General features: G+C 38.1%; 1 protein-coding gene across 7 annotated transcripts in view; it reads left to right on the top strand.

Annotated features, from left to right (window-relative positions):
- Nucleotides 1–6817: 6817 nt before the first annotated feature.
- amot (angiomotin) overlaps nucleotides 6818–10157 on the top strand; it is a 72075-nt gene continuing 68735 nt past the window's right edge. For 6 of the 7 annotated variants that reach the window (XM_063894369.1, XM_063894367.1, XM_063894360.1 and 3 more), the window contains exon 1: nucleotides 6818–7057. The gene's annotated coding sequence lies outside the window, so the exon portion shown is untranslated. Of the gene's footprint in view, nucleotides 7058–8872; nucleotides 9918–10157 lie in introns of those variants that run through there. The other variant, XM_063894365.1, reaches the window with a different exon arrangement.

Raw genomic sequence — 10157 nt, 5'->3', positions numbered from 1 at the left:
CAACGTTCTCTATACTTTCTGTGTTACTTGGGTGACACCCCGTACGGATCTTAAAGTCAGGGTTACGCTAGACCCGGCCTGAAATGACCTAAAATAACGTTTGTCATATTTGCCGTACACTTGTGTTTACGGAATTTAAGATGTCTCTGGGCTGTGATTGCTTGTTCCTCTTCACATGACAAGCGGTGCGCACTGCTGCGGTCCCAGACATTGGGAGCCAGCTGCGCGTCTCTACTACAACCAATGGAAATGAGCTCGCAACGCTCATGTGTATGGCTCCTTACAGGGCTGTACTAATTGCGTTAGTATACTGTAGCTTTTTACACTGGAGGCGCCAAGTTTGGCATGTGAAAAATAAAATAATTTTAAATGTGTTTTTCCGTAAAAGGTAATTGGTGTGGAGAAGGTTGAACTCAGCCTTGCTTTGAACATTGTTCCAAAGGCTCTGTAGTAAGGGGTGAGTATTCAAATGTTTTGTTTTTTTGACTAACTTGATTTTTAACACATTGAAAACTGGTATTAGCCTGACAATTTCTGAACATTTATTCATAACATTTACATACTGCTAACATTGCAGGGATATACATATTTTCTGATTTATTAGGGCCACAGTTCTAGCCAAATGTTATTCAGAAAGTGAGAGGCAAAAGGCAAACAATTCTGTCATAAAGCCTCCTTCACAAAAGCGATAGTGTGTTCTTTGTCGCAATGGCTATAAAGGTGATGTAGTCTTGCATTATAACAATTCTTATTGCAAGTCGCTTTGGAAAAAAACGTTGACTAAATGAATTTGAATGTAGTCTAACCTAGTTGATCTTGATGGGTGTACGTGATATAAAAAGTTATTCTCACCATATCACAACAGAATTTAACAGCACCACAGAATCCATCCACCAAAAGGACTTTTTGTATAAAAACCTCTCACACAGTTTTAACAAGTATTATCACCTCCACGAAGGGAAGATTTATTGCAGAACGTGTGTATTAGACTGCATTTGATTTTGCTAGATTAACCTAATAACCTGACAGATGAGTTTGCAGATTTCAATATAATATATAGTAACTTCCCTTGCCTTATCTCTCTCTATCTCTTTCTCTCGCCAGTGAATGTGGCAGTGTAAGGGGTTTTTTGTTCAATAGCTTGACTACACTGAAAAGCTACAGTGCTTTTAATTTAAAACGGACAAGAAGTGACAAAAACGTTATCAGGTCAGACAGGAGGAGTCCAGCTCAGCCTATGACTTCGCCTCTAGTCCCAAAAGCCAATCATAGAGCATCGTTAAACCTTTAAATCTGCTTTCTCCCCTCCTGACAGTTGTCTTTTAGGTGACTCGATACAGATGGCAATTGTCAAACTAACCTGTTCATAGCATTGCTGATCCTAAAGATATCAGATTCTGAATACTCTGACCCCTACACAGAAATAACCTCATGTGGTATATGCAGGTTGTTTTTACCTTAATACCGTAAGATACCTTGAGCAGGCTAGGTAGATTAAACACAACATTGTAGCATGTAGTTTAAACTAAACATTCATGTTGCAGGTATAAATGAAATATCCTGAGCATATTACATTTGTTACGGCTGTATGTATTCCCTGTTTCTTTTCCCTCTGGTGTCTCTGCCCAGGTGTGCTACATTGCTGCAACGAGGTTCAGATGAGGTACACCTGGAGGAGGATGAGGTTGAAAGCTCCAGTTCATACAATCAACTCTCAAGGGAGAGGCCTCTGGCTTGGGGACAGCTGTTGCTCGGTCTCTAATTCTAGGATGCATCTTTAAACATTTTACACGTTGAATGTAATACATTCTAAGGATTTCATGATTTTAAAGGTGTCTTATGTGTTGTATTTTTGGTAAGTGGTGGAATTTTGTTAGCACCCATAGGGCCACCTTTGGGTGGGGTGTAACACATAACATTTCATGTCACTTGTGAGACAATTTACATACATTCCATGCTTTGGACAATCCCCACAGGAGCAACTTTGGGGTGAAGTGTCTTGCCCAGGGACACAACTACTACAGGGGGACTTGAACCTGCTCTGATCTGAGATCAGCGCACCATCCGACTGTGCCACAGCCTCCATTATTAAAAGGCTAAAATTAACATTTTAAAGTGATGTTGGTGTTACAGGTCCCAAGTGAAGGGACCAGCGGGCAGATTGCTGTTATAACAGTAAACAAAGAGCAGAATGTTGCTTTACCATGGCAGCCCTCGTAAGAATTTATTGAGAATAAAACACATACAATATTTATCCTTCTTTTCATTACAAAAATGTTTCAAATGCACATATAGCATGTTTCACAAGGAATATGAATCCCATATTGATGACTTTACTCTCTGTCATTCCACATATACATATACAAATATCTCGATCAATGAGCCTCACCGGGAACTTTTTGAGTGAAAGTTTTAACTCAACACAAAATGGGCCTCACAGGCAACTTCTTGAGAGCTAGTGAAAGTGAAAGTTTAACTTAACACATTACACCCTGAAACATAGGAGATGCAATATATTTGACAATAAACATAACACACAAAAAGAATAATGCTGGCACGGGAGGTATCATGTAATTTAAACAAAACGGGAGTTCACACATACACGATCAGCGCTACACTGAGTAGCGTCCATTAGCTTACTGTCGCTAGCACCCATGTAAACCCAAATAAAACTGTTCCCACACTCTACAGACTATCACCGTTCTTTCCCCCAACATTCTACATAGGCTACTAATAATCAGGTTTGTGTTTGTTATGCTTGTAACATTTCATTGACCTGTTATAACAGAAAACGAAGAGCAGAATGTTGCTTTACCATGGCGGCCCTCGTAAGAATGAGGAGGTTCTTACTCTCCACAGAAAAGAAACGCTTCCCGGCCAATCAACACACTACTAGTGCCACCTATTGGCCACAGCATGAAAAGGCACTGCTGTTAAACAGGATTACATTATAAATCAAAATACAATAAAACCACAATGTGACCACATTCTGTGTGGGTCACATTGGCTAAACATAGGGTAAATGAATATACCTATCATCATTAAAGGAAATATTCAAATGAACATAAACATTTCTTTAACGTAATATAATTGTGTGTATTTAACATGAAAGAATAGTTTTAAGTAGACACGGGAATTTCCCGTGGGCACATCAGTACAAGCCACTTATGGTAATCAATAAACACAATAAAACAATCATTTAAACAAGAGATTATGTATTTACACTGTTGACAAAACACAAAGTGATTCAAATAATATAAGTGTGGATACAGTCAGCTTCACAGCTGGTACGATCTTCCTTCGACACCTGACATAAATAGTCACCTGTGCCATATAGTTCAGTTATGGTATACATGACATAAGGTTGACCATGGGAAACATGTTCATTCCTTGATGGACAAATCAGGTGGCTGTTCCAGGTCTCCTTAGTAGAATCCAATTCATCCTGCGGAGGTGAAAACAGTAGAAATGACCAAATCATGTTTATTGTTGTATTTAGGCCTACTGGGAAAACCGGTTAGCACACAAATTGAGGCAACAAACAACAACCCTGCTTCTACCGCTCCTTTCCACTGACCGGAAGAAGCATGAAAGACAGCAATGTACTGTGTTCCCACAACTACTGTATGCATCTCTCTGTACGGTGCCTAGTCCTACCCAGCAAAATTTGCTTTTGTTAATTTTGATAATAATATGCCTGTGGTAGAGTAGGCTTGGCATATCTATGTCACAGGCAATAAACACCATCAATGTTTCAACTTGCCTGTATCAAACTGAGTAAGTACAATAAGATACAGTTCTTTTCCAAGAAGTCTCCATCAAATTCACCTTCATCTTTAAGCCAGTGAAGATGTTTGAGCCAAAACTCCACACACTCTTTACGTAGAAAAATAAATAAAGCTTCTGTCCCCCCCATGAGCACCATCAGCATTGCAACGTAGGTACCGTTGCATGTCCCGTATAGTGCTGTTTTCCATCCCCCTATCTGTCATCAGGATACGGGCGCATCCACCTAGCTCCTCTACTGTCTCAAGAAAATAACCTCCTATAACTTTTGGGTCACTGCTGGTACAGTTTGCATTCAACCATAGTATTCTTCTTGAGAACCCGTCAATAGCGCCATTGATGCATATACCGATTGGCTTTAATTTCTCATATGAATCAACATGCCATACAAAATTGGGCCCTTTAGAAAAGTATGCTCGACTGCTCAATTTTCTACTTCTTCGGATTTCTGTGCCCTCTGGGTCAACAGTGGATAGCATTAGGCAAAGTTCTTCTTTACGTACATGCAATCCCCTATCTTTGCATTTAGTGTACATCTGTAGCCATGCAAAGCCCCAGAACCTTGGAGCTCCTCCCTTATGCATTGAAGAGCTTCTGCTAAATCGTCAAAATGTTTTGCCGAAACAGTCCATTTTTCTTCAGGATTTGTTTTAGAGTTTTCAAACTGAGAACAATTCTGTGTTTTGCACTCAAAATATGGAGAATATCCTTGTATTTCAGGCTCAAGTTAAGGTATAGTTCTATTAACTCCAGCTTATCCATGTGAGGAGGAAAGATGACAGCTGATAGAATAGAATAGAATAAAATAGAATATAGAATATAATTACTTTATTGATCCCAATTTAGGAAATGTTTACGTTGCAGCAGCAAAAAACAAGGGAATATAGTTACAACACAATACAATAAAACATATACATTTGTGACCAAAAATGTACAGAAAATATTAACAAAAACAAAAATATATATGATGAGAGATTGGGGTGGAGATAGTTGATTCTTCCTCGTTGCATTGCCTGGAGAGAAACACAAACAAGGACAAAGATTAACAAAAATAAAATTGGTTTAGATATCAGTGCCTAATAAGTATGGTGGTGTTTTTATTGACACATGTCAGTGAACCAGTCAAATGGTTACCACAACCCACTTGTGGTCAGCTGTGTGATCTTAGCAAATCTAAGCAAACACAAGCTTCCGGTTTTCGCCATTTAGCCTACTTGTCTAAATAATAGGCAAACTAAAAACCTATTTTAAAATATAGTTTCCGAATCAAATCACATTTAAGCTAAGTATATTATGTACTGAAATAATAATGGTAATAGCCATTCTTACACAAATGTTTTAAATAGCTACTATTCAGAATGCTACTCCCAAACACATACTGTATACACATCATCACTCCAATGCAAAACCCGTCACCGTTCTACCTGGGACGACCCCCTAAATTAACAATCCAAAAAGGTTATTGCTCCAGCTGATTCCAGGACAAGGGTTAGGAAACATATAACTATAGCACTATAATAGCTGGCCACATCAGGCATAAATATTGAACTGTAGCACTGATCAATAGAATCAAAGCTTTAGCTTAAACCACATACAGGACATGGGCTATTTAAGCTATATATACATTAAAAATATTATATGTATTGTTCTGTAAGCAAGGTTATGAAACGGTCCATACTATCAACAACAAAAAAAAAGTAAGTAGGCTATGTCAAGTTAGCCCGCAGGAAGTAGTTTGTGGGATTTATAAAATCGAGGGTACTAAATCTAGGGATCAAATGACTAATTCGAGGGAACAGATTAATAAATAAAGTAAAACGTACACGGATTCACATGTCAATTAATGTTTTTCTACCATGTGACCCCAGAGGGGCTCCATATAATTTTCTTCTTTCAATAATAAGTAATTTGACAAAAAAGACAAAATGATGTCGAAGGTAAGGTCTGCTAAAAGGGAAATGCAAGCCAAGGGGGAGAACAGCACATTGAGCGCATGGGGAAATCATATGTAGCTACAATTGTATTGTTGTGCCCATATATTGATGTAAACATTGTATACATCAACAACTTTGCTTTATGTAAATGTGTGATTGACTATGGATCTGCCATCATCCTTAGTAATTTACCACAACGCAGTCCGCAGCTGTTCTATAATTTCAAGGTTGATTGGAGATTAGGTGAGTACAGTTCATACTGTGCATTGATAGAGCATATACTGTCTGAATAAATTTGGGACTGGATGTAGAAGTGGCATCATTATTGTGATTTTAAACATCAGTTGGCGTTTAGTTGTTACGTTTCAATTAAATAGTTCATGTAAACATTTGATGTTTTTTTTAGTCATTCTTGATTGCATTTCTGCCCTTCTGATTGTGAGAGAAGGTGAAATGCTCTAGTCTACAGGATGGAACTATGGGGAAAAAAGTTCAGGTAGCAAGATAACCGGGTACAGGCCTAGCCGTTGCGTTATAAGTGTTCTTAAGTCAAGTTAAGTAAGTGTTCAAATATTTTATATAATTTAAAGCAGGCTAGTTTTAGAGCGAGCGAAATCCATTGGCATCCGTGTGCTGTTGATCAAAATTCCGACATTTCCAGCAGAACATGAAGGCATCAGAAAGGATGACAGTCTGGTTTAAGTTTACAAAAGCCCCTTTGTCATTTCCCATTTTATACTCCTCCATATTCCCTTTACTTTTTTTTTTTATTGTGCATAACTTTGAGATGGACATGGAACCTGGCAGGAGTCCCCCTGGTAAACGTTCTAACACCACATTTGTTAATCTTATTCTTAAAAGATCACATGCTTTCACCGAATACAGTCGAGTATTCTATGTGTTACTTTAATAAGTTCAATGTAACGCAGCTGTTATAAAATGCAATGGCTTTTCGATAAACCGACTTGAAAATGAGGGAGGAGTTTTCCTGCTCCCAAAAACTTTTCCTCTAGTTTTCTGAGCTGCAGAACGACGAGGAGTGGGTGGGGGGTGGGGGGGCTGGACATTCTTCTAATACTGCAGAGCAGGCAGGGGGGAGCTTCCTGCCACTGCAGGCCATCCGACTATTTTTTTCGGTTAACATGACATGTACAGGGAAGGAGGAATACTTTACGGCCGTCAACAGTCTCCTTTTCTCGCAAACATTACCGCTGTGCTCACGGGCCTGTGCGACACGAGGGCAGCGCGCTGCTCTGTAGAGACTGCAGACCAGGAGAGGAGAATTTACAGAGAGCTAGAGGACCTGGAAAGCTTAACGGAGACATCTACTCTGCAAGGTAATAACTTTGTGTTTGCTGCCATATAAAGTTAGGATGTTAAACAGATGGATCAAAGTGTGTGTGTGTGTGTGTGTGTGTGTGTGTGTGTGTGTGTGTGTGTGTGTGTGTGTGTGTGTGTGTGTGTGTGTGTGTGTGTGTGTGTGTGTGTGTGTGTGTGTGTGTGTGTGTGTGTGTGTGTGTGTGTGTGTGTGTGTCGACGTGCGAAGGCTAAGCCTTAAGTCAAAAATGTTAAGTACAAGGATCAAATTTGGTAGAAAACACTGTATGTTCAAGTAGGAATTCTATGCTCAGTTCTCTTTGTATCATGAAGGCAATGAGAACTGAAGGTTGTTTTGGAATATTATTATTCTTGTTCCTTCTTAGCTTATTGTATACATTTTGATAATGTATGTATTGTGTGCTGCATCAACTTCAATTTTGTATTTTCCAGCGTACATGCCACAAAAGTGAAGGGTTTCAGGGGTTGGGGAATGTATGGAAAACATTTGAGTTGTTTAGGTTGCCACAAGGTTTTATTGAGAAATGTGCTCTATTTAATCTGCTTAACTGGACATGTTTTGCCACAGTGTTTCTACAATTCAGGCTAGTTTACAAAGCTTTGGTGTGTATGCACTGCATCATGTTGATAGTTTGTGTGCTATCCAGTTTACTACATCAGCTAACCTTTGGCCTATGAGGGGTCCTTTTTATCACAGTTTGTTGACTGGAAGTCTGGTATTCAGAGTATGATTTAGATTAGGATTATTGGTGAAGACACTTTGCTCACCTGAATTCATAACTCCAAAATGTGTAAATCTCTAATGCATTTCCTTAGAAGTCAATTTTTCCTCTGAGATCATTTACTAATCATTTACCACTCTGTAATAATGGTGATAACAAAATTACATCATATTTTCTATAGTTATTTAACATAGTTGTACAATATGTGTAGTGTTGTCTCTTGCAGTTTGCCTTGTTGAAAGAGAGATACAAAATACCCGTAATTTGAGATGGACTGTATTTGTTAATGCATGTTAATTGCAGGTGTGTGTGTGTGTGTGTAGTATTTGTTCTGATTATCGCATGGCTTTACACAAGGATATGCAGGGATTTGTTTTTAATATCAGTTAACACTATATGTTTACCAATACACGTACCCATGGATACAGTTATCTAAGTTATGCACAATTCCCACCCGATTCTTAACATTTAGTGAATTAACGTCATAAGAATTGGGCTTTTGCTATGTTTGAGTCCAAATGTGTTTATCTGTTTTAGTACAAAAATAACAAAGTAATAACTTGCTACAATAAGAAAATAGTTTCATATTTTTGACACAGCCTTAATCTAACTAACTAGGAATGAAGACAATTAATTGTTACGGCAATATTTTTGACCGCTTAATGCTACCAATTTAACAGTCAAAAAACACAAAGAATTGAGGAGAATTAAGAGAAGCAGCTTGTCACTTAAAAGAAAATGGTCCATATTAAAGGTCAGCCCATGTGAGCAGAGCTGAAGTTGTTGCTTACTCACTTCACTTTAATCAGGTGGCAAGCAAGACATGGGAACTTGGTTTGGCTCATTTACTCACCAACAGTCATTACACCTTTAAGTTCATTCCATTTCTGCTTTCATACTCACCTTTAGACAAATGGGGGGACAGGAGACTTGTCATTGCATTGGCTACAACATTATTTGGTTTTTATCAGTTCAGAAACTTCAAATAAAAGTTGAAGGTTAGGATATATTTGTTTAGACTTTTAAATTGAAGTTTACGTTTGTTTTATTTTAACAGTTTGAATAAAAGGGAACATGCTTATTCACAATGTATTCCCAATTAGCCACCAACTGAGTTTTTCTAATTTTGTGCCAGTTCCAGTTTGGTTCACTGTCGGTCCGCAAGTTCAACCAACTGTGAACCAGTTTGATTTCCCATTTACCAAAGCCCTGTAGAGCCACATCACAACGTCACAGTTAATTACACTGATTTTCGACAACAATGGCGGACTGCGTCAAAGCTGTGATCAGGTGTTATTCTTACAAAGCCAGATTGTTTTGAAGAACGACTTCTAGAACTTTAAACTTTTCTCCAGATTGCCGTGGTTGAAAGTTGCGACATTTGCCGGCTGCTGGGGTGGTATCATCTCCTTACGGCAGCTGCAACTTGAAATGAATAATAATTACCACAGATAAATATTTCTTTATCACATGATGTTTGCAGCAGATTCAGGGAGTAAAGCTTTACATGGTACAGCATACCATAATCGGGATACAAAAAAGGGAGCTGTACTACCTTACAGTTAAATAAAAAAGGAAGTAATCAGATTACTTTTTTTTTCAAAGTTGGGGTCACTGTTTAATGTATTTTTATGCATTCTATAGGCCTATCCTATAATTTAATCTTGAATCCTGTATCTCCTGTATTTGGTATGGTTTTCTTTTCTTTTCTGCTTAACACTGTTCAACTGAGCATTTTTTCTCCTGAAATGAAAAACAAAAGTCATATTCTGCCTTCAACTTAATCGTTTTACGATCACAAAAAAGCAAAAGGAAGAGATTACACACCAATCCATCCTGTTCTTTTAAGTCACAAGCAGCGGAAGACTTCACAGTCTCTGGTATTTTTGACAGTTGACAAAGTAAACTCTGGTAAAGCAGTTAGACGTATGAGGGAGCGGCTTAGTGCTGAGTGGTTGCCAGATCTACCTGTCTTTTCTTCACAGCCCCACCTGTCAGAATAATGGGAGGTGAAATGGAAAGACTGGATAGCTGCCTTTACACAGGTAGACAAAATATTGGATGAACTCATAGATCTTCAATCAAATATGTTTTAGGAGATGATACATGGATTTATTTTCATGAGAGAAACACTCAGGTAGGGGATTTTTAAAACCTTTAAAGCAATTTTTATACTGATATAAAAAAAGATGACAATTAAGAAATCAAAAAACAGGGTTTGAGAGGTCATAGTCTTTCTGCTATTATCATGCCCTGACATTCTTGTAATTTTTAGTAAATTATCTTTATCTTGTTTCTCTAGTTGTATCTGTTTTATTGGGATATTTACTCTGAAAGTCTTCCTATCTTTTTTTTTACTTATTTAATTTTCTTCAGA

The sequence above is a fragment of the Eleginops maclovinus genome, chromosome 11 (genome assembly GCF_036324505.1).
Source record: "Eleginops maclovinus isolate JMC-PN-2008 ecotype Puerto Natales chromosome 11, JC_Emac_rtc_rv5, whole genome shotgun sequence".
In the NCBI taxonomy this organism is placed as follows: domain Eukaryota; kingdom Metazoa; phylum Chordata; class Actinopteri; order Perciformes; family Eleginopidae; genus Eleginops; species Eleginops maclovinus.
This window is presented reverse-complemented; position numbering and strand designations above follow the sequence as displayed.